The sequence below is a fragment of the Schistocerca piceifrons genome, chromosome 1, assembly GCF_021461385.2.
Source record: "Schistocerca piceifrons isolate TAMUIC-IGC-003096 chromosome 1, iqSchPice1.1, whole genome shotgun sequence".
In the NCBI taxonomy this organism is placed as follows: domain Eukaryota; kingdom Metazoa; phylum Arthropoda; class Insecta; order Orthoptera; family Acrididae; genus Schistocerca; species Schistocerca piceifrons.
In genome coordinates this window covers 790,833,708-790,860,127 of record NC_060138.1, presented here as the reverse complement: position 1 = coordinate 790,860,127, position 26,420 = coordinate 790,833,708, and positions in this window count along the sequence as shown.

Sequence of the window (26,420 nt, the reverse complement as noted above, 5' to 3'; positions counted from 1 at the left end):
CTGTTACTGAAACCTATCTTTTAGCAAAGGAAGTGTACGGCAAAGGCTGTTTGTCACGTATGCCAGTTTTTGTGTGGTTCAAGCGTTTGTAAGATGGCAGAGAAGACGATGATGATGATTAACACCCGGCACGCTCTTCAACATCAAAAGCGGATGAAAATACAGGAAAAGCAGGTAATCTGGTTCTATCGGTTGAGTATTCGATCGATTGCTGAAGCTGCATAAACAGACAAAGAATACATCAGGCAAATTGTACACAACCTGTTTAACTTGAGTAAAGTCTGTCCGAAACTGGTGCCGAAAATTCTCATGATAGCACAAAAAGAAGCTCGTGAAAATATTTGTACTGACACTCTGAGTATCACTGGAAATGATCCTAATTTCTTGGAAAGAGTGATAACGTGTGACGCATCTTGATCTTTCACTTATGACCCAGAAAGTAAGGACCAATAGATCCATGCATTAGAATGAAAACAGCTCGAATGAGCAATTCAAGATTCAGAGCGATGATGATTATTTCTTTCGATATTCATGGACTTGTGTATCTTCACTGAGTTCCTGAAGGTCAAAAAATTAATCAACATTACTACCCTGATGTTATTGTTCATCTCCGTGAGCAAATAAGAAGAACGAATCGAATTGTGGAAGAACAAGTCATGGGTTCTGCAACAAGACAACGCGCCGGCTCATACCGCGTTGTCCGTTAACCCCTTCAAGGATAAAATTCATTTCTTACAGTGTTTTAATATATTAAGGTGGCAATGGTTTCTTTTCAATTTCATTATTACACTTTCACCACCAAAATACTTTTTAGTTCTCTATTTTCTTCACAATACAAAGTGGGGCAAGTATGTCACTGTCAGAATCACTTACGTATTGATCTCCTACCTCTTCAATGTTTATAACAGATGCATTATGTTCAGCCTCTTCATCAGAGTCCTCAGCGGCGAAAATATCAAGAAAGACATTCGTAATTCTACTGTTACTGTTATTTGCTATTTGTGAAATGTCTGAACTATCACCTGCTGTTGTATCTGCGAAATGGGAATGATAATTCATTAATAGCAAGCTATAACTGTATCATTTTCAGTGCAAATTAATGAAAAGGAATTAAACAGCATCACGTTATATTTCAAACCGATAAATAATCTTACAAATAAGGTCTGCTGGGACACATGTGTGCCACTAATTTTATTTCGAGTGTAAAATAATACAGTCGCTGATAAGTACATTCGACGTAATAAGACGAATTACTTACTTCAGACATCTCTTTAAAGTGAGAAATGATGAAAACTGTGGTATGACACAAATCAGTGAAGTTGCAGTGGCCATATGCATGCGCCAATCAACGAAAGTAGTCATAGCCTCCTCTGGTGCCCGTGCAGTGCAGTCCAGATTTTGTCTTAGGTTCATTACAGTCCTCCCTAGATGACAGCAACTTGCAGAGCAGGATAATATATATCCCGACACTCTAATTTGTGCTCAAAGTCAGTGGGACAAAAAAAATGGCTCTGAGCACTATGGGACCTAACTTCTAAGGTCATCAGTCCCCTAGAACATAGAACTACTGAACCCTAACTAACCTAAGGACATCACACAGATCCATGCCCGAGGCAGGATTCGAACCTGCGAACGTAGCGGTCGCGCGGTTCCAGACTGTAGCGCCTATAGCCGCTCGGTCACTACGGCCAGCGTTAGTGGGACATATATGACCCATCAACCACGAAAGGGTTAAGAGGTATCTAGCTAAGTAAAACATTCCATTGTTAGACCACCCACGTTATTCGCCTAACGTAGCACTATGTGACTTTCATCTATTCCCCACGGTCAAATCTGCATTAAAAGGAACAAGCTTTCAGTCCGTCGAGGCAGTAAAAGGACAAGCGGCATGCAGCATCAAGGAGCTCGCACAGGAAGACTTCCAGCACTGTTTTAATCAATAGAAAATTCGCTTGGAGCGTTGAAGGGACAGTAACTAAATGTGTATCTTTTTTAAATAAACTGTTTTGCAGGGAATAGTCACTGCGTACTGTGCGATATTTTGAAAATGACAAAGGTCGCCACTCGCTGTGTTCCGCGACTAGTCACACCAAATGAAAGGAGCAGTGGAAATGTCGCAATAGCATCAAGTGAATACAGATAACTTCTTTAGCCGTCCAGTTACCATGGACGACAGCTCTATTCAGTACTATGATCTGGGCACAAAAGGAAGAAACACGTGGATTCATTATCAATGAACAAGAAGAAATTCCAGCTATCTTGGAAAAAGCAAACATATTACGCTCGTCACAGGACCAATAGTACCGAAATTTCTCGAAGCGTTTACGGGAGCCTGTCGAGACAAAGCATCTTGGGAAGCTGTACAAAAGTGTTTACTGCTCTACGTAAACGCACCAGCTCATTCTGTACAGGAGCAGTCAGCCATACATACTCCTTCTTTGCTTCTTTCTTGTTTACTCCAGGCATGAGACCCGGTAGTATCTAGCTGTTTCCTCGGTTGAGCATACCATTATGTGGCAGACCTTTCCAGAATGAGGATTACCTTAATTTTCGAAGTGTAAAGTTTGCTGAACAGCTACAACGCTGACTTCTGCAACCTAGGTCTCCACATTGATCGAATTCCCCCTCACTACCAGCCTCGAGTGATTTAGAATCCATGAGCTTTCAGCTGAGTACTCCTCGGCGGCTGTCGCGTGGTGTCTGTCTATTGGTTGCTGCTACCGTCCTTATACAGCCGCGCTGCCTTCTGTGACGTCACTGATGCTCGCTCCAGCCCCATATAAGGCAATGTTCTGTTGCGTGCCCGCAGCGCCCGCTTCAACCTACCGATGACCGGATCCTAGGCCGTGCTTAGCTATAGGCCGCCGACTTTATTGAGACTGTTTTCACAAATTTTTATCACGATCGCATATTTCACTATGCTATCCCACAAGCTATTAGTCCGTGTAATAATAGTGGTCAAGTCGAACGGAGTATAATGTCTGTTTTCTAGAGCTTCCTCTGCTTCCGCTGGTTTCTCTGGGCACCGAAGGAGAAAGCGCCTCTCGTGTTCTACACAACGCTGTTCAGCAGTACGCACAGTCTGTCAGACTTAAAACTGTCGACACGCACACGGTAATATTTTATACACTCCTGGCGTACTGAGGTCCTCATCGTCTTCCACAGACCTCATCAGTTGTCGAATTTTTGCTTCACCCCTGGAGGCCCAATCGATAATATGCCATCGGAAGGCTGAAGTTGGCGAGGCGGGAGGGCAACGAAAACATTATCTTATATGGCGCTGGAGCGAGCACAGTGATGCCAAAGACGGCAGCGTTGCAGCTACCACTAGGCGCTCAGTCCGGAACCGAGCGGCTGCTACGGTCGTAGGTTCGAATCCTGCCTCGGGCATGGCTGTGTGTGATGTCCTTAGGTTAGTTAGGTTTAAGTAGTTGTAAGTTCTAGGGGACTGATGACCTCTGAAGTTAAGTCCCATAGTGCTCAGAGCCATTTGAACCATTTTTCCAGCTACCAAAAGACAGACACCACTAGACAATGGCTAAGGAGCTTCGGCCGAAAACTTGTGGTTTTAGAACCACTTGACGTGGCCGGAAGCTAGAGAAAATTTTACCAGTACGTACCGCCACGCATTCCTCCATTCCTATATTAAGTCATGCGTTGTTGGAAAAAGTGTCTAGCACTGAAGGGTGAATACGTTGAAAAGGACCAACGCTGCTAAGGTAAGAGCATATGGGATTGGTTCCCAAGTATGTAAGTGGCTCGAAGACTTCCTAAATAAAAGAACCCGGTACGTTGTTCTCGATGGTGAGTGTTCATCGGAGGTGAGGGTATCATCTGGAGTGCCCCAGGGAAGTGTGGTAGGTCCGCTGTTGTTTGGATAGGGTGGATAGCAATGTGCGGCTGTTTGCTGATGATGCTGTGGTGTACGGGAAGGTGTCGTCGTTGAGTTACTGTAGGAGGATACAAGATGACTTGGACAGGATTTGTGATTGGTGTAAACAATGGCAGCTAACTCTAAATATAGATAAATGTAAATTAATGCAGATGAATAGGAAAAAGAATCCTGTAATGTTTGAATACTCCATTAGTAGCGTAGCGCTTGACACAGTCACGTCGATTAAATATTTGGGTGTAACATTGCAGAGCGAGATGAAGCGGGACAAGCATGTAATGGCAATCATGGGGAAGGCAGATAGTCGTCTTCGGTTCATTGGTAGAACTTTGGGAAGATGTGGTTCATCTGTAAAGGAGATCGCTTATAGAACACTAATACGACCTATTCTTGAGTACTGCTCGAGCGTTTGGTTTGCCTATCAGGTCGGATTGAGGGAAGACATAGAAGCAATTCAGAGGCGGGCTGCTAGATTTGTTACTGTTAGGTTTGATCATCACGCGAGTGTCACGGAAATGCTTCAGGAGCTCGGGTGGGAGTCTATAGAGAAAAGGAGGCGTTCTTTTCGTGAATCGCTACTGAGGAAATTTAGAGAACCAGCATTTGAGGCTGACTGCAGTACAATTTTACTGCCGCCAACTTGCATTTCGCGGGAAGACCACAAAGATAAGAGAATTGGGGCTCGTACAGAGGCATATAGCAGTCATTTTTCCCTCGTTCTGTTTGGGAGTGGAACAGGGAGAGAAGATGCTAGTTGTGGTACGAGGTACCCTTCGCCAGACACAGTATGGTGGACTGCGGATTATGTATGTAGATGATGTCAAATGTGATGGTCGCGGCTTGGCTTTATCTAGTCGATCATTAAAACTTACTGACTAGGTTTAGTATGTAGGTATTCACGCAGTATGAACACATAATAAATGACGTAATTGTTGTCTATTTTCTGTCAGCTCATCTGCAATGAAATTGGCCTACCGTGATGGACCACCACTACTACTAAGTCTGTACTGTTTAATGCAGTCGAACGAACACTCTAATTTTTAATATCCTTATCCTTTATTACAGTCACCAGATATTTTTAAAAATAACCTGTTTCCGCAGGTGTCAGTCATCTTCATATCGTTACGAACAGAAGTGGAATAGTTCAAAGCTACCTGCAAACAATCCCCACGTAACTAATTGAACACAGCTGTCCAAATCGCGCACTGCTGCTTCTCATCGTGATAGTGAATACTGGGTTTCACGACCAAAACCACTGTTTGTATGAAATACATTGTGGGTGTTCAAGTAAATATTTAAATTGCGGTTTCTATCTTCACTGTGAAGAAGATATCGTTCTCGCAACACGGTACTTTGTCAACTTCTCCACTATGTAGAGCTAAAATTTTTTTGTTAGCAAACAGCATAACTTCAAGTAAGTTCTATTTGCGTAGCACTAAGAGTTATTGTACTTAATTAAATATGTAGGAGGTGTGGGCACCACCTGCACAAAAACTGTACCTATGGGTGACATTAATGAACGGGATATGGGGAAGAATAATACTATAGGAAATTGCAGAGAACTTCTTCCTCCGCATATACCATTTCTCCTGTGATCGATTTTACTGATTATCCTTTAACAATGACTTTCGATTTTTTGAACAATTCAAACCACTACTTTACTTAGTTTAGACAAGAAGAGGATAGAAGCTTTCGAAATGTGGTGCTACAGAAGAATGCTGAAGATTAGATGGGTAGATCACATAACTAATGAGGAGGTACTGAACAGAATTGGGGAGAAGAGAAATTTGTGGCACAACTTGACTAGAAGAAAGGATCGGTTGGTAAAACATATTCTGAGGCATCAAGGGATCACCAATTTAGTATTGGAGGACAGCGTGGAGGGTAATAATCGTAGAGGGAGACCAAGAGATGAATACACTAAACAGATTCTGAAGGATGTAGGTTGCAGTAGGTACTGGGAGATGAAGAAGCTTGCACAGGTTGGAGTAGCATGGAGAATTGCATCAAAACAGTCTCTGGACTAAAGACCACAACAATAACATCTTTACTTTAATAAGTACTCACTGGATTTATAGATAAAATATTTTCTACTGTTCCGTAATTCAAAAAGTCAACTAAACTCTAACGGCGTATCGTAGAGTGCTAAACGGCAGATAAATATTAATTATATGATATGTAAATTCATGAGCAAAATATGCCGTAGCAAAACTTTCAAACGGATAGTGACATTGTGTTGTACACTGAGGATAGAAGTAGTATCTGGATTATTGTACGTGGTGTTTACATCCACAAATTACTACACGAAATAATAAATGATTTTTAACAATTTACGCTATGGCTGTAGACAAGATCTCTTACGTAGCACGCATGTTCACCAAAGGCTACCTTGTGTTTGATTTGATGCCCGCATGGAAACTTACTGCTGCTTACTTGTCCCAGCCCGAGCAGAAACTCTGATATGGAATACGAAAGTAATAAGAGACAGTTTGTGAAGATAATCTCAGCCACACTTTAAATATTCAGTTTACGGCAATTGGTAATAAGAAATACATTTCTTGGTTGACAGTATGAAATAAAAACTTCAATAGCTACAACTCTCTACAAAAGATTAGAAAATCATGTAACATTTTTCCTTTAATCAGTTTGTCTTGCAGGTTATTGCAGACTCCTCTCATAATGAAGTTTTATTATCTTCCTCAGATATCGTTTTCTTCGTTTTAAATATCTTGTCTACAGGGGAGTAATTACGAGTAATGGTGTGGTGGAGGAAGGTCAGCTTCGGTACAAGACACTATTGTTAGTATTTTCCTACATTTGTTTCAGAGGCGTTCTGTGGCTCATCAATGAATTCTGTTTACTTTTTTCCCTTCATAAAGTTGTTTCTTTAGGTTTCAGTAAAATTTTGTGACCATGAGTGCATTCTTAATTTCTTCTTTATCATTAATCACTGTATTTAGTTTTCGTACTGATACCTTTTTGTATACATGTGTGTGTTCACGAAGAGATGTATTTGTTTCGTTGTGTTGTACAATAACTCCTGAACTTGGTGTTCAGAGTCAGACACTTGCTATGTTCTGCACATTAGATAGTGGTTGTGTCTTGTACAAAATTCCGTGTGAAGCACGAAACCTAGACAGTTTATCCACATTTTCTGATAGATAATGGGATAAAAGGGAACATTTGTAAGGAGCATTCTAGGAATTAGAATTCTGGAGGAGCAGATGGATCAATAAGCCAATTGGAAAACGTTACACAGTGAAAGCTGAGAAAGATGTCTGGCTGCTCACATGCTTATTTCACCAGCAGTCGTAGCGACATCGTCGCCCAAGTAGGACGCATTGATGCTAACAGCAGCTGCTAGAGAGATGGAGTAATTTGCGTAAATCTTGAAGGTATAAAATATGGGCTGGAACAGCTCTTATCACCCATGCACCGCTTAAATATCGTGAAGAAGAGAATATATGTGGAATAGACGGTGAAACAGATCTGCTTTCCGCCTCGTCCCATTAACCGTAAGGTGCAGCTACTGCCAAATCCAAAGAGATACGCATGTACACGCAAATATCGATAATGCACCGTGTAACGAGTATCATTGAACGAACATATGAGGTGACAGAAATACCTTCCCTAGCTCTACAGACAAGCAAGTAGCGAGTACTACATCTTAATATCACACTAGGATATTTTTGATGCTGTGTTATGAACTACCTGGAGTAAAGCTCGACCATCAGCGTCGAATGGCATAATCACAAGTGAACTGGGTTTTAAAACTCCACCTACGTCTCAAGAGAGGGTATTTAACCAAGGTACTTAAAGTGTAACATTGTGGTTTATAGGCTCAATAGTAAGTCTAATGTATACTTTGAATTGATTTTGGTATTGAACTTACGCACTTCACTGCTACAACACCAAACACAGACGGAGCTAAACTGACCTCGAAGCGTGTAGCACTCAAATTTACTCACAGGATCTAAGCGTAACGGTGGCAAAAATGTGTTACAATCTGAATCATTGCATTACAGACACTGAAGGAATTACTAAATCGAACATGAGAGTAAGGACTATCATCGAAAGACTTTCAACGCTGCATCAGGCTAGAAGAAGTTAAGACTGGAGCAATACTGAGACACTGTTCGCACTGCCCAACATTTTCTCGAGTTCTTATGCTTGTTTTTATTAAGCGTGTTATTTACCCGTAAATTCAATAAAATTTTGTCAGTTTAAACTGCCAACGGAAATGTTTAGAACCACACTCTTGATCTGCGTAGTTTGTGGATGTTCTAATAAAATCTGAAACCTCTTTCTCAATATTCCGTTAACCACAGGAAGTAGCTACGTACGTCCTCATGTGCAATGGAAGTAAAAGATACCTTCTTTCTCGGGGAAATTCAACAGAGCGAGCTGTAAATGGAACAATAAGGCTTGCATACACTGCTCAGTCTGTCAACGTGCCTCGAAAGATTGGTCGAAGCTTAGACCGTGTCCGTATTAACACTTTACGGCATGAATTGACTGCTGTTCATCTCTCAGCTGCTGCCTGGTGTCACAAAACACTAAAGATCTACTTCGTAGTGGTTGTCGCGGTCAACACCACCAAATGATAAATGACACCTGCAAATTACAGTTCGCAAGGAGCCAGAGGGAATGGAAGAGAGCTGCAGGCAAACTGAAGGTCTGTGTCAACCGTGTCGGTACTCTACCAGCGCCACACGATCAATATGACCTCCATGCGCCCATTATACATTATGAGCAACTATACAAGCGTCGCTTGTGAGAAACTCAGTTTATGCTTTTCACGCACGATGCCTTGCGAGCCACACAAAAAGGGCAGCAAGGAGGATCCATATTCCTAGATTTCTAGCGTTTGACACAGTGTCCCACTTCAGACTGTTTAGGAAGATCCACGTATACGGTATAGGTTGTCACGTATGTGAGTGTCTCGAAGATTTCTTAAATAATGGAACCCAGTGCAGTGTCCTGGCCTGCGAGTGTTCAACAGAGACAAGGGTCTCGTCATGAGTGCCTCACGGAAATGTGACAGGATGTAACCTCCCCCTCACTTATCGACCTTAATGACAGTGAAAAATTAAACCGCGTGTACCTAATGGAAATTTGGGAAAAGCAATCGTCACCGAAGTTAATCTGTCGGTAAAGAGGGAGGAAAGGGTTACATCTAAATGAAAGGAAAAATGCCAATGAAACTGGTGGAAATTAATTTTGAAAAGGGGTAAAGTTAATGAAGAAAGTAAATGTGCGGCCGTTACGTTAACAATTAACTAGCGGTAATTAGATATTTGAGATTTGGGGGAAATTACGGTCGCCAGTCCTAAGGACAATTGCTATAGTAACTGAAAAAGGAAGGTAATTACACATATAATTAGCACTAGAAGCGTGGCAACTGAAGGTTGACACGTGTAGTGTGAAAACTGAATGTTTGTCTGAAGTAATAAATTTCGCTACACCATGACTTAATTTAACAAAAGAATTAATAAAACTAGAAAATTGAAAGTTAATTTAGTGACTGAAATTAATAGTGAACTTTGTTTCTGAAGCATATCGAAATTCAGTAAAATACAGTTAGTCTTGGGCTACCTCAACAATCATTTCAAAAGCTACTTGAATCTACGCAATTTAGAAATAAGAGATTTAACTTTGAACTTGAATTAAATGATTCTGAACAATTAACAATAGTAAAATTTAGTACGTACCAAGCTGAGCTGCAGTCACAGGTAAGCTAAAATATGGTAACAAAACTAGCACTCTTAATTTGTGCTTGTGTAATCTAAGTATTGTAGCCAGCTATGAATACTTTAACTGAACTTTGAAATTAAATCAGTGAAATGGAATTATGCTGGCGTTTGAATTTCAACGACACTCGGGTTCATTTCGGAAAAGGAAGGGACCCTGCTTGGTAATGCAATTGGGACAATGACCAACAATGGTTCATGCTAGGTAGCTGTAATTTTGTGATGCAAGAATTTTAAAAGTTTGAAAAACTGAGGTCTGCCATACAGTTCTAAAACTTTATGTGCTTCCAGTCTTCCTTGTTGGTTGATTGAAGGTTTGAAGCCGTCGATCGAGGATGTGGCGACAGTCACTCATTGTCGGCCGTCGCTGTTGCAGAAGCTGGATGTTGGCGCGCCTTCTTCTCGACACGGTCACCAGACGAAACGGGCTCTTGATGTGCGCCAGCTAATGCTTCCTGTCCGCGACACCATGTCAGAAACTATCATCGCAAGTCGAGCGCAATTACATGCTGACAAACCCCGAAAGCGCGGCAACTCGCGGGAGCTTCACACCACACACCTGCTCCACTCGCTACTCCAGCCAGACTCTCCCTGCTCTGCCCGCGCTCCACGCGGCAGAGTTAACACTACCAAAGATCCTAAACACTTTCATTCTCCACACGACCTATTGATGTATTCGTTCGATAGTATAGTTTTCCCTAGGCCAGACCCAGCGTATAAATACTAATAATATTCACAAAACAAACCAATTATACATCGACATAAATGCATATATATACAAATAGTAAAACAATTACAATATACAAAGACACAGAAATGTTATATATTCAGGTAACAACATAAGGAAAAAATTATGGTACAATAAATGGAAATAGGAGGATATGCATTTCCGGCGTTACACGTGCCCCACATTGTCTGAGGATGTTCGTGTAACCTAACCAGACTCAGAAAATGTCCCAAAAAAGAAACAGCGGAAATGCATATGCTCAAAACATCAACAAAATTTAGCATTCGTTTAATTAACCATAAACCAATTTTTGGACCATAATAATTGAGTGGAGACACTCCTAATCTTATTCCACTCTGTCGTCTTGCACAAAATAAAACAGGTTGACAACATATTAAAATTCATAGAAAACATAGAAAATGGTTTAGCTATTCTAAAATTGTCAAAATTCCTAACAGTATCAAGAAATGGAATACTATTTACAAAATTAATCAGAGTACATGGTCATAAAAAACAGGTATATCAAATATGCAAATTAATAATTAATTACATAGAATACACATTTTATATAACCTTTTCATAATTAATACTCTCGCCATGAGAGTCCACTTAAACGGTAAACAAGAAAATAATACACATCAGATCGAAAAAACATAAATATTGACAGCAGAATTCTTTCACATCAGCTGTCCGGGAAGAAAAACAACTCTGCCTTCCGTACTCGCAAGTACAAAGAATGCCGTCAGCGGCACAAGAGCCGACAGCGGCACCGCCTCGCCAGTATTGTTGCGCCCGCCTGTGCGGCACGCTTGATCTCACTCGCCTGTGTAACGGCATTTCCAGAACGTCCGTTTCACTGAATTCTTTCGGAAAAACTCACTCCCGAGTAATCTTAAGGAGTCCATTAACACTATCACAGTGGATAACTCAACACTGTCCATCATCACACATGTACAAGCCTGAAACTTAAAACATCGTCTAAGTACATCGGCAATGACTAGTAAAACACATATTCATGAAATCTTAAAGCTTGTTACAAAATCATATTTCCATTCCTTAATCTACTGTGACTCAGCTGAAAACTTAAATTAGCAGCTTGGATTTTTAAATTGATTAATATTCAGTAACTCTTAAATCATTTAATCAACATTAATTACTTATTAATTACAACTTTAATGACCTCTAGGTCAGGCAAAAGCATCGCAACCTAGCAAACATTAAATCTTACACTCTATATTTACATACTGTTCAAATTACCCATTGTGTGGTATTAATCGATCCTAGGTTGGTACAATTTCAAGTCTACAATATTTCGTATACCTAATAGTTTTCCAGAGCTTGGATACTCTAAGCAATAAGCATTTGTGTGAGGTATACCAATGACTTTATATGGTCCATTATAAACAAACTTAAATTTAGAGATTTCATGGTCTATCTCGCTCGATTTCTCATGAGCTTTTACAAGTACTACGTCTCCGATTGCAAACTTAGCAAAACGCGCTTTAGCGTCATGACGACGTATGCGAGCATCGGCTTTTAGCTTCATTACTTCTCGCAAACGATCTTTTTTCACACCAATACTAATGTTAATCCGTGGAGGGAATTTGATTATCTCTTCCAATTCACTTTCTACACTTCTGTCAATGCCGAAATTCCTCATGTTACGGCAGTTCAAACTCATTCCTACGTCAATGTCATCCGGCCAGTTAACAATGTGTATAGGCTGGTATTGCCTATGCACACCGTCTCCTGCCTCGTCAAAACCAACTACCATTGTTTTATCTAGTGACATACATGTCAAAGTTTTGCTTTCGCAGTTAATCACTGCACGGTACTTTAATAGCCAATCTAACCCGATAATTACTTCCGTAGTTAAGTCTGGCACGACGACAAACTCTTGTTCAAATCGTGCCCCACATATCTCGAAGTTGACAAAAATCTGTTTTGTGGCCGGTTTACTGGCCTTCCCAGTAGCACCGATAATTTTCACTCCTGTTACTGGCATAACTACGATGCCAGGTCTGTCTTTCAGTAACTCAAATATTTTCCCAGATACAGCACTCAATTCTGCACCGGTGTCAATCAACACGTTTAGTTGTAGGTCGTGCATATTAACAGACACTACTATCTGTCTACACTTGTCCTCGACTGTTTCTTTATTTTCCCACAGTAAATCCTCGTCTATATCCAGGTCATTCCAGAAAAAATCATCCGGCTTTGATCCTAAATCCGGCTTATCTGGCGGCCTTTTCAGCTTCTGTTCACATACAGTTTTAATTTCAACACGTTTGTCCTGAGGCTTAGTCTCTAGCTTCGCCTCCAATACCGAAACCTTTTCCTGTAACTCGTCAACTAGTGAGTGTTGCTTTGCTATCAATTCACTAATTGTCACCTTCGTTGATTCCTCTTTAGTCAGATTGATCTCATCTGCCAATCTACCTGGAGAAATGTGCCCAGTAGTATCTGCAATTACTTCCTCTAGATCTGCGCAACCCACACTGTTATCGTCTGACTGTATAATGTCAGCTCTAACCTCATACACGCTGCAATCTATGTGCTTTTCTACCAATCGTGTCCGGCTATCACTAAAATTTTCGTAATCTTTCTCCTTAATATTCTCGCAATGTTTAAACTGGAGGTTTGCGTCGGATGGGTCGGCTACTTCTACCACTACGACTTTCGGTAAGGTCTGCCGGTTAGGGCCAGAACTTTCCGTTACTACTTCAACATCCAACTCTTGTGGGACGAGACACGACGAATCTTGCTCGTGCTCCCCATTAACATCAACTATTTCTAGTAAAGTCTGCCGGTTAGGGCCAGAACTTTCTATCATTTCACAAACACTATCTTCCTGCGGGACGAGACGCGGAAAATCCTGCACGCGCTCCCCATAAACACTTCTCCCATACAGGCCCTTATAATCTCTTAGTTCGTCGTATAAGTGACCGAACTGCCTTAACCAGACCTCATCCCTCTCTGCATCCCCTCGCTCGATGACGGACGTTTTATCCGACATCTGATCTTCTCTCAACACTTGCGAATCATTCTTAAACTCAATCTCCAGTTCCGCTGTGGGTATTACAGCTGCCACTTTATAATCGATTTTCGGAACACTACTTAAATTGTTCTCACTGACAGTGAATGTATTTTCTACTGCCGTATCTACAGCTGATCTACTACTTGTGGGCGCACTCCTTTCTCCTAATACTGGCACACTCTCCCGCCGTTGATTATTCCATACGGAATTTTCATAACGACGACACCTAGGTTTTCTCTTGTTATTGGGCCTCCAAAATTTCTCCACGCCCGGTTGGCCCCTCACCGGCGCGGCTAATGGTTTCCCTGTCTCGTCACAGCAGATACGCTCCCCAGATGCTGCTGAGGTGGCTAATCACACCCTCTGGCGTTATTACTATTCTGTGAAGCCCGTATCACGATAGTATGATACTGCTTTCCGTCATTCCTGTTATTATTTGCAGTGTACCGATTGTTATTACAGTCCGAACCATTATTGTTATTGCTGCCATGGTTGCGGTACGCATTATTCCCATGGTTATTGTTGTTGTGGTTGCTGTGGTACCCGTTGTTGTTGCCACGGCCTCTACCACTGTCGCGATTATTGCGCCAATAGTCCTCGTCCTCAACTCTTCCCAGGAAATCATTGATTGTCCTGTGATTGCTTCCTACATAGCGTTTTGTATCATCTGGAAGCTTCTTGTAGAGTTCCCAGACTATTTCGGATTCCGTGCGGCGATCACGCAAATATTCCAACTTGCGGATCCAGCCCTCACAAAACTCCTTCATCGAGCCGCGCGAATTCGCATCGAAAGGCCTCGATACGACAAATTCGCGCCAGACACTTTGCTGTTTTTGCTCTGACCAGTATTCAGCCAGAAACAAATTTTTAAATTCGTCAAAAGTCAGGTTCGTAATGTTGAGCTTTAAGCCCCAACGCTTGGCATCACCAGCCAACACACCAATAATCGCATTAATTTTTCTCTCATTAGTCCATGATCTGGGTAAAACCCTTTCACAATTCTTAATGAAATCCGTCGCGTGTATACCGCCTTTTTTTCAAGGGGTCGAACCGCTCCTCTTTCGTCAACAATTCCGAACTATGTGCATAGATTGGCACATAGCTCTGTTTTTCGTCGAGTTTCTTTTCTAATTCCGACACTCTCGTAATTACTTGGCAAGTGGTTGTCGCAAGCGTTTCCACTTCCCTCTTTTTCTCTTCGCAGGTATTAGCCTGCTTCATCACTTTGGTATCTACTTCGGATACTAAAGCCTTTAAAGTTTCCACTTTCTTTTGATCCTCTTTTTTCACTAATTGAATTTGTTCCGTCACCTTATTCTCGATGATCGGAGCAACTGATTCTCCTACACTTTTCTCGATTCTGCTAATTTCGGAATAAAAACGAGTATTTATGCTCGCAATTTCCGCCTGAACGCCTATCATTTCCTGTTTAAGATTACCGATTTCGGTATTAATTACAACATTATCTTCTTTGATTTTATCAACTTTTGTGTTAACAACTCCAACATTGTTGATAACAACGTTAATAGCTTTGTTCTGATTGTCTAGCATCCGTTCAATTTTTTTCAGACTGAGCTTCTTGCTTGGCAGCCCGAGCTTCTTGCTTGGCAGCCTGAGCTTCTTACTTGGCAGCCTGATCTTCTTGCTTGGCCGATTGACTCTTGATTTCGTTAATCAAAACATTCAATAAATCAGTTAAATTCCCGGAAACTACCGGTTTTACTTCCGTAGCGGCTTCCTCTTTAATTGTCCCCCCGTATTCGTCATCAAGGGATTAGATTAGATTTTCACTTCCGATTCCGAAACATTTTCTAAAGTTTGGAATTCCATTTCTGCTCTTTGTTGCGTTTCGGCGGTCGCGTCTTTCATGCTAGCCGCCTGCCCCTGATCAATGGGTACCGCGGTGCGCGTTTCCCACTGTTCGACCGATTGTTCCGTATCCAAGTCTACCAAATTTTGGTAATTGTTGCCTTCACTCATTTTAATAATTTTCAATATAAATGCCAAATCTCAAATATAATTAGGATTACTCCCACTACTTATTCTCGCTGACGTAACGGCCTGTACGTAACCAGTACTTTGTTACGGGATTTGCACCATTCAAAATTCGTGTCCAGAACAACCTCAAAACTGAAGATTGTCCTGTCACGGTCGCCACGTGTAACCTCCCCCTCACTTATCGACCTTATTGACAGTGAAAAATTAAACCGCGTGTACCTAATGGAAATTTGGGAAAAGCAATCGTCACCGAAGTTAATCTGTCGGTAAAGAGGGAGGAAAGGGTTACATCTAAATGAAAGGAAAAATGCTAATGAAACTGGTGGAAATTAATTTTGAAATAGGGGTAAAGTTAATAAGGAAAGTAAATGTGTGGCCGTTACGTTAACAATCAACTAGCGGTAATTAGATATTTGAGATTTGGGGAAAAATTACGGTCGCCAGTCCTAAGGACAATTACTATAGTAACTGAAAAAGGAAGGCAATTACACATATAATTAGCACTAGAAGCGTGGCAACTGAAGGTTGACACATGTAGTGTGAAAACTGAATGTTTGTCTGAAGTAATAAATTTCGCTACACCATGACTTAATTTAACAAAAGAATTAATAAAACTAGAAAATTGAAAGTTAATTTAGTGACTGAAATTAATAGTGAACTTTGTTTCTGAAGCATATCGAAATTCAGTAAAATACAGTTAGTCTTGGGCTACCTCAACAATCATTTCAAAAGTTACTTGAATCTACGCAATTTAGAAATAAGAGATTTAACTTTGAACTTGAATTAAATGATTCTGAACAATTAACAATAGTAAAATTTAGTACGTACCAAGCTGAGCTGCAGTCACAGGTAAGCTAAAATATGGTAACAAAACTAGCACTCTTAATTTGTGCTTGTGTAATCTAAGTATTGTAGCCAGCTATGAATACTTTAACTGAACTTTGAAATTAAATCAGTGAAATGGAATTATGCTGGCGTTTGAATTTCAACGACACTCGGGTTCATTTCGGAAAAGGAAGGGATCCTGCTTGGTAATGCAATTGGGACAATGAGCAACAATGGTTCATACTAAGTAGCTGTAATTTTGTGATGCAAGAATTTTAAAAGTTTGAAAAACTGAGGTCTGCCATACAATTCTAAAACTATACGTGCTTCCAGTCTTCCTTGTTGGTTGATTGAAGGTTTGAAGCCGTCGATCGAGGATGTGGCGACAGTCACTCATTGTCGGCCGTCGCTGTTGCAGAAGCTGGATGTTGGCGCGCCTTCTTCTCGACACGGTCACCAGACGAAACGGGCTCTTGATGTGCGCCAGCTAATGCTTCCTGTCCGCGACACCATGTCAGAAACTATCATCGCAAGTCGAGCGCAATTACATGCTGAATTACATGCTGACAAACCCCGAAAGCGCGGCAACTCGCGGGAGCTTCACACCACACACCTGCTCCACTCGCTACTCCAGCCAGACTCTCCCTGCTCTGCCCGCGCTCCACGCGGCAGAGTTAACACTACCAAAGATCCTAAACACTTTCGTTCTCCACACGACCTATCGATGTATTCGTTCGATAGTATAGTTTTCCCTAGGCCAGACCCAGCGTATAAATACAAATAATATTCACAAAACAAACCAATTATACATCGACATAAATGCATATATATACAAATAGTAAAACAATTACAATATACAAAGACACAGAAATGTTATATATTCAGGTAACAACATAAGGAAAAAATTATGGTACAATAGATGGAAATAGGAGGATATGCATTTCCGGCGTTACAAGGATCGCTCTGGTTCTAGAAACGTAAACGGTCTGAATGGTTGGGTGAGCAGCAGTCTTCAACTGTTTGCTGACAACGCTGTAGATACAGGAAGGTGTCGTCGCTACGTGACTGTAGGAGAATAAAGAATGGCTTAGGCAGTGTATCTTTTTGGACTGAGGAGTGGCAACTTGCCCTAAACGTAGCAAAATGAAAGGTAGTGCAGATAAGTTGAAAAAACCACCCTATAATCTTTGAATGCACTACCGGTGGTGTGCTGATGACGCAACGACGACGGTTAACACCCTCGGCATAACGTTGTAAAGCGATAAGAAATGGAACAAGCACTTAAGGGTGGTACTACTGATGGCAAATGATAGACTTCCGTTTATTAGGAGAATTTTAGGAAAGTGTAGCTCATCGGTAAACGAAATCGCGTGTATAGTACTTTGAGACCCGTTCTTGAATACTGATAGAGTGTTTTGCATCCTCCCAGCGCAGATTAAAGGATGAGATCAAAACAAAAGTTACCAATAAGTTCGATGAGCATTATGGAGATGCTTAGAGTACCAAAATGGGATTTCCTGGAAGGAAGACGACGTTCTTTCGTGAAGAAACACTCGGGAAAATTATAGAAACGGCGTTTTTGGCTTATTACAGCGGGGCTCTACTGCCGATAGCGTATGTTTCCCGTAACGACAGCAAAGACAAGAGAAGTTACAGCGCTCACGGAGGCGTGAATGCAGACATTTTTTCCTCGTTCCATTTGTGACTGAAACAAGAAGAGGAATGGCCAGTGGTGAAGCACCTCCGCTGTGCATCGTATACTGGCTTTCAGAGTATGTATGTACATGTAGATATATAGATTATCTCTAATTGCGGTGCGTGAAAAACGTGGACCATGGCAGACAAAAGAATACCTGAAATGAGCCCTTCATGAAAGGCCTCAAGTTTTCTCCTCTGTCGAGTACACGGTATGTCAGTTGCCCAACAATTGTAAAAGGCAGGAGGCGGCTGGTAACCAGCGCACGTCCCAGATGTGCAGCCCTACAGGTTCACTAAGGAGATGGGTCAGCCACGTTCTAGGCATTGGACGCCATTCGGCGCATTTGATGGTAAATTGAAGACTGCACAACGTCGGGACAGAATCCTCCTACCAAATGTCAAGCAATACAGGCAATAATTTGGCGACGGGTTCGTCTTTCAGGACGATACTGCGCGAGTACAGGCACGAACAAATCAAGTAGAATGTTCTGTGGTATATTCTGACATGAAACCGATTAATCATTCTTAATACCACTGCAAACTTCCAGAAACCGTTCTCACACAGTTGTTGGTGTGAGAAAGACCGTCGTCGAGGAGAGGGACATGTTTCAGACGCAACGTCTCGACCATCCTGTTGACATCATTCCAAGGAGGATCGCAGCATGCTGAAATGAACTGTGTGGAACAACGTGGTATTCTATCATACCCAGCAGCAGATTGTCATGTTATAGATGGGCCAAGGTGTACCTTACTAACAGGCTGCCTTCAGTTTGGTTGCCGTCTTATTTTTGCCTCACAGTAAGACAATTTCATTTAGTTTAGTTATGTCATGTTCTGTAGATCAATTTCACGATTATTTTATCGATATGATGTGGAACAAGTCAGATTACAATATATAGTCAGATTACATTATATACATGAATAGTGCTAATATTAATATTACTGAAATTTTTAGTTCTACACATGCAACTACATTTAGAGGTACAATTTCTTTTACCAGTTCTGAAACGGAAACTCGTCTATGGAATAGAAAGAGTTGTTCAAAAGAAATGATTTTAAGCTAGATTTAAAACTTGATCTGCTACCTGCCAGACTATGTTGTTGGGCAAATGATGAAAGATTTTTGTTGCTGGATGATGTACTTCTTTTTGAGCAACTGACAGCTTCAATAACGGATGGGAAAGGTCATTTTCCCTATAATGTATAGTTGCACAAGGCTTATTCCTTGCTTCCCTGCTCATCTACATCTACATCGACAGCTATACTCTGTAAAGTGATGTCAAGTGGATAACGTAGTGTGCGTCCCATTTTATCAGTTACTATTACGGCTTTGCTCCATTCCATTTACAAATGAATCGCGGGAAGACTAACTGCTTAAATGCCTCTATCTGTGCAGGAATTAGCCCAATATTGTCCTCGCGGTCGCTATGGGAGCGATACGTGTAGGGTCGTAATTTAGTCCTAGATTCGTCACTTAAAGTTCGCTCTCTAAATTTTGTTACAAAGTTTTCATGGAAAAGTGTACAGGAATCTTCAAGAGTCTGGCAGTTCATTTCTTTCGGCAACCTCGTGACACTCTCCCATGGGTCAATGAAACCTGTGTCCATTCATGCTGCCCTTTTTTGTATACGTCTAGTATCCCCTGTTAGTCCTGTTTTTTACGGGTCCCAAACATTTCAGCAATATTCTAGGATGGGTCACACGACTATTTTGTTTGCAGTCTCCTTTGTAGACTAATTGAGTTTCCCTAGTATTCTACCAACGAACCATAGTCTACCGCATGTTTTACCACATGTTTTACCACATGTTTTACCTACGCCTGAAATGATGTGGGTATTTCATCTCAGCTTCCTAGAAACTTTACATGCAGATATTTGTGTGAATTGACCGATTCCAACAGTGACTTATATATATTACAGTCGTAGAACACTACCAGTTTTCTTTTTTTCAAGAGCATAATTTCACATTTCCGGAGTTTCCATTTTTGCTTCACTTTAGAATCTTATTAGTGCCTTACTAAACATTTAGGATGGTTCTTAGAAATAGTATTTCGATATAGATAACAACATCTTCTGCGAAATTCCTTTGAATACAATGTCGGACGCGTTCGCGTATATGAATATACGGTGTAACTCTTTTTGAGCAACTCATAATGAAATCTTTTTGTTAAAAAATCGAGTCCCTGTTCATCTGGAGTTATCTATGTTCCAGTCCAGGACAAAAGTACAAATAATTTATGCTTGTAAATATTTTTTAAAAGTTCTCATTGCACCAGAGAACATGAACGTAAATTCATTTAGCCACAAAACAGGTTAACAGTAGTGTCTAAGCGCACGGGATATCAAATATTACCATTAGTTGGAATAATGAAAACATTGAAATATCACCTCACAACCGGTATATTGTAGCCTTTAGCTCTTCGCGCATTTTTACTACGACGAGAAATGCATTTACTTATATAAAAAGAATGTGATGTAATTCTAGTGAAAGACTGAAATTATAAAATTCATTATAAACCAAAAACTTTAAGACATTTCATCTGAAATACATTCCATATACGTATTAGTAGACAAATATTTACTTTTATTACGAGGAACAGGATGGTGTATGTTTTAGATACTTAGCTTATTAGGATAACAAAAAGTAAAAAAGTTTCCGTAGGTCATACACTACACTTTATCGACAATTACTGCTTGTGAAGTTCACATGCCCGTGAACCATAGAATTTGGAGCTCAGGAGTACATGTGAATCGCGCATTTATAGTATCTCCTTTTGGAAGCGCTCACTCTGCAGTTGATGGTATGCGGTACTACACTGGATTGCAAATCTGCGGAAATAAACTCATTATACAAATCTGAAGTGACATTTTCCGTTGCAGTTAAGTACTACGCAGCTTCCGGACATATAGAACATTCAACGTTCAGTACACAGTACATTCGAAGACACTGGAATACGGTACAAACCGTTCAACATATACAGAATACTAATGGGGAATCAATGATAAACCAGTACTTATCATGGTACAGGACTTACTACAGCGTCCAGATACTTCTACGAAAGCTATTTTGTTGTCCGGTAGAATACACCCGTCACAGCCGGCCGGGGTGGCCGAGCGGTTTTAGGCGCTACAGTCTGGAACCGCGCGACCGCTACGGTCGCAGGTTCGAATCCTGCCTCGGGCATGGATGTGTGTGATGTCCTTAGGTTAATTAGGTTTAAGTAGTTCTAAGTTCTTGGGGACTGATGACCTTAGAAGTTAAGTCCCATAGTGCTCAGAGCCATTTGAACACCCGTCACATTCGGTCGTGACTGTAAAATCTTAGATGTGTTTTTGAGACATTTTATGCTTATTTTTCAGCGTTCTTTCAGAGCTCCTATGTAGGTCACGTCCTGTGTTTTTACGTCTGTTATCACCCCAAGACCTTCGAGGACTTTTTATTTCTCTGTTAGTCCTTTTCAGGGAGATATTTTCCATTTCTAGTAAATAATAATGCCCTAGTTTCCTATGATCAAAACCTTTCAATTTCGTTATCATTCTTATTTATACGTCCTTATCTGTGATAAACTGCATGAATTAGTGCAAAAACAGTATAGAATGCAGCAATATAATTAAATTAAATTTATTATGGTGCTGATTATTTTTCAATTTTTGTTTACTCAGTCAGTTACCGAAAGTGATAGCTTACTACTGAATACCATAGTTCTAAGATCAAGAGGGATAATCGAGGTTGTGTTGGACATCTTGTGCAGGCTGGTCCAGCTACCCGTATTTTATGCAACCTGCAATACCTTCTAAAACCGTGTATGAAACATTCACATTCACTTGTTAGCTATGCACAAACTATTAGTCCTACAGAAAAAAATGGACAGGGCGTTTTATAGGCAATTTAATGTAGTTAAAGTTGACACTGGGTTACGCTTACGCTGGAGGCAATGGTTTCGAGTTATTCAAGAAAAGTCCATTTGAAAGTCACTTTTGTACGTTTTTCTTTAATAATTCGAAAACTAAGGCCTCTGGTGAAAACGTACGCCAGGACAAAACTGAACTGCACTAAATATTTTCCAGAAAGATCCCATTCATCGTTTTTGTAGGGTTAGTAGTTTCCACGTAGTGATCGAGAGAGTACGAAATTCTTGCGCCTGGTACTGAAGGTGTTGTGGGTTGCATGAAACCTACGGGTAGCTGAACCAGCCTGTACAAGATGTCCAACACAACCTCGATTATCCATCTTCATCTTAGAACTATGGTATTCAGTAGTGAGCTATCACTTTCGGTAACCGACTGAGTAAACAGAAATTGAAAAATAATCATCACCATTAGGTGATGCAGCCAGGGGCAGCTGAATTACCCTGCATACAGGGTGTTTGAGGAACGATAGTAAGTTGAAATGGTTCAAATGGCTCTGAGCACTATGGGACTTAACATCTTAGGTCATCAGTTCCCTAGAACTTAGAACTACTTAAACCTAACTAACCTAAGGACATCACACACATCCATGCCCGAGACAGGATTCGAACCTGCGACCGTAGCAGTCCTGCGGTTCCGGACTGCAGCGCTAGAACCGCACGACCACCGCGGCCGGCGATAGTAAGTATTTTAGGAAGTAATGGTATAGACTAATGCGAAGAAAACCTTCCATATAACATATGTCCAGTTTTTTTGGTTATAGAGATGCAACTGTCGGAGTATAACACTAACAAATGTTGACAGAAAACGTTAATAAAAAGGCAAATGGTTAAGTTCAGACTCGATTTTCTTAGATTCCATCCCCGATTTCAATGCTATTCCGAATTCTCTCCGGTCGTCTTGGTCCTCTTTCATAAGGGTAGCACTACTCAATAACAAAAAATGGTTCAAATGGCTCTGAGCACTATGGGACTCAACTGCTGAGGTCATTAGTCCCCTAGAACTTAGAACTAGTTAAACCTAACTAACCTAAGGACATCACAAACATCCATGCCCGAGGCAGGATTCGAACCTGCGACCGTAGCGGTCTTGCGGTTCCAGACTGCAGCGCCTTTAACCGCACGGCCACTTCGGCCGGCTACTCAATAACACGATCGCCTCTTGTGCTTACTTTTTCTTTGACGACTTCACCTTTCAAGCAACTCCATAGGAATAAATGTAATGCGTTAATGATAGGGGACCTTAATAGCCAAGAAACGAGACCATTTCTTCCGATGCATCTTCTGGGCAATATGATGATGTGTCACCTCAAAACTACTATGTGCAGGGCAGCGTCGTACTGGAAGAGCATGCACCTCCTTGCAGCCGAAGGACATCTTCAAATATCGCTGGCACCTTGTAAGACAACGTAGTAACACAACGGCCCCAATCAGCTGATTATCTATAATATCAAACCACACATTAGAGAGAAGAGCTCTTGAAAATGTATCACCACGAAAGCATATGAGTTTTCGTTGGATCGACGATGTTGGTCAAGAATGTTATTTATGTCATTAACTAACTTTTACGTCAGTGCTTTGCAGGACATGATAATAATATTACGAACAAGAACTCTTCCTAATGTTCTGCAAAATTACATTTACCCAAAGATGACCTGAGAAGTCGAAGGCCAATTCGTGACCAAATAAATATAATTTTGCAGAACACTAGGAAGTGTTTCCCTTTTTAATATTAATGTTACTTATACCTGGTGAAATGCTTTCATCAGTAAAGTATATTGATGGAACTAATCGGTAATTTGCAATTAACCACAGTCAGAATTCCGATCGTATATTTTCATGTCTTTCTCGAAGGTCTTGGATCAGCTGTAAATGGTATAGAGGCCATATATCCTCAGTGCACACCATATTCCTGTATATGGATCATTGAAACGTGAAAATATTTTGCTTGTGTTTGTTGAAGAGCTGTACATCCACCACAATCTGTATAGTTATATTTAATTTATGAAAAAACAAATGAACAGTTATATTTTAAATCTCATGTTTAGAAAAAAACTCAAATTTTATAGTTAATTACCTAAATTTTTAACACAATTTTTAATAAATGTAGAAAATTCCAGAGTTTCATAAACCTGTAAGTATGGTTTGTTTCCTGTGCAAAATTCATCGAAGAATCTTTCTTACTTTAAGAGAAGTGTATCAATAGCAACAAATGCAGCCAACAGCAAGTGAAAAATGTTGAATTTTCACATGTACAAAAATTATTTTGTTATGTTTTTGAACTTCCAGTGCTATGAGTGTGAATCCTGAATCGTTCACGGTCGTGCTGACAAAGTTTTGTGAATTTATTTGTAAAAGTATAGACAGTGGAAATTAAAATGTCCTGTGGTGCCTCTCCTGCTCCGAGTCGGCCCGCTTAACGTCCTGCCCCCTTAAGAAACTTTTCGTCACATCACTAAGCAAGACATACTTCGACGACAACAGCGTTTAAAACAAGTATAAGAAATTTACTGTGGTGCACGGGTTCAACGGAAGTGTTTTTAAATTACACAGGCATTAACTGACCAACCAACACAAACCTGAAGTACTTATCTAGGAACAAATACGAATTCAACGTACCTCCCAATAACTATAGTCACAAAAAATTTTAAGTTAAAATGGCTTCAGTGCCTCAGTACATATTTGCACTTAAAGTACAGAATGCAGCGGCAGCAACGATGGGGCGGCGGCTGAGGGCCGTACGCAAGCGGTACGCGGGTAGCAGCTGCTTGGACGGCGGAGCGTGTGGCTGCACGGCGGCGGGCGTTAAGGCCAGGACCCTAACGCGGATCGCAGTGCAGGGCTGACCGGTGGCGAACGTGAGACGGCACGGCGACAGGTGGGTCGTTTAGCTAGTCGGCAGCAACAGCAGAGCCCGCGACGCGGACATCTCGGCTGGTGCGTGGCTTTAAGGCTTCTTGGCCTGCCACACTGCACTCCGTGAACAGCCGTTGTCCATGGGCGACGCAGGTGGTGGGCGGCGACAGCGGCAGGGAAGCCGCTCCGACAGTGGGTAGCGCGCCCGTGAGCTCAGTGAACCACGGGAGCTGTAGAACGCAACTCGCTTTTTCTTTCATGCCTCCTGGCCCGACTCAGACGTACCGGGCTGCCGTTGAGAAGCTGGGCCGGCTGCGACCCTCAAATGGAGCCAGGGCACACGCAGCACGCACGTGTGCTGTGAGGCACAGCTCGCTGTCCACAGCGCGCACGTGTTGGTGCGGCCCGTTGCGAGAGGCAGGAAGTAGATTTTCCCCAGAACGTTGGTATGTGCGGACGCAGCGTCCGGTGCCGCATCGTAGTCGACGCGCTGCAGCACACAAGCTGGGCTCGTAGCGGAGGAACAGTGGCGAATACTGACCGACCACACAACGTCAAACATGAACATAAAGTAAACGGCCGCCCTACTGACCGAACGGTGGGAACGAATCTCACTTCTGGCACCAATGTACACGTGCGGAAAGAGGGAAGAAGGTTGTTACATTCGGCTTATGACGACAATGTACAGGAGGTCCATCGGTGAGAACTCGTGAGGGGCATCCCGGGCTGCTGTTAAATGATGGTTACGGAATACAAGGGATGTGCTTAGGTGGAAGGTTCCAGGTGTAGGCCAGTCTAGGATGACGAACAACTAAATAAATGGGGAACGGAAGGGGAGGCGGTTCAAGTTAAGTTATGTTGATGGTCAGAGATGGAAGACAGAGCCGGAGATTCTACCTCCAAAGAAAGATGACTCTTCTGCTCGATGTCAGGATCACAAGAGAGCGAAGCAACTGTTCTGCACTGCAGAATCCTCCAGAGACCACACACGTTACCTGTATCCCACGCACGCTTTTGGCTAAATGCGATGGCGTGAATTCGCTAGCATGTCTCAGCAGAGGGCTCAAGGTATTTCTTGTCAGCAGCTTCAACTGGACAGAACTGCTTCGGGTCTACGTAGGTACTGCAGAAGTTGCTCTGAGAGAAATCTTGTGAAGACTTGACTGGGCCTTTGAAATAAATTTTTTAAACCAATTCCCTAAAGTGTTCCTTGACTGGCTGCCACCTTGGACCTTCACAGTGATCTGATGGTGCATTTGTTATATCTTTGCATGATACTTCAAAACTGTGTCCCACACTGGGACTCAAGCTTCATATTGATACAGTTACTGTTAAATGCTACGGTCGCAGGTTCGAATCCCGCCTCGGGCATGGATGTGTGTGATGTCCTTAGGTTAGTTAGGTTTAAGTAGTTTTAAGTTCTAGGAGACTGATGACCACAGATGTTAAGTCCCATAGTGCTCAGAGCCATTTGAACCATTTACTGTCAAATGTGAACACGCTAATTTCACACCTGGTGCAACACACAATTTGTAGTTTGTCAAGAAAGTTCGTATTGTCACCTGGCCATACGACTAACTGAAGATGTTCCACATTGTGGACAGACTATTGCAAACAACAGATACAGTTAGTTCCAAACGTTTAGTGTCAAATTTATATACACCGCAGAGAATGGTAAAGTATTTTGCGATCAGGATCTGGTGGTCGAAAATGAATATTTCAGGCGTTAC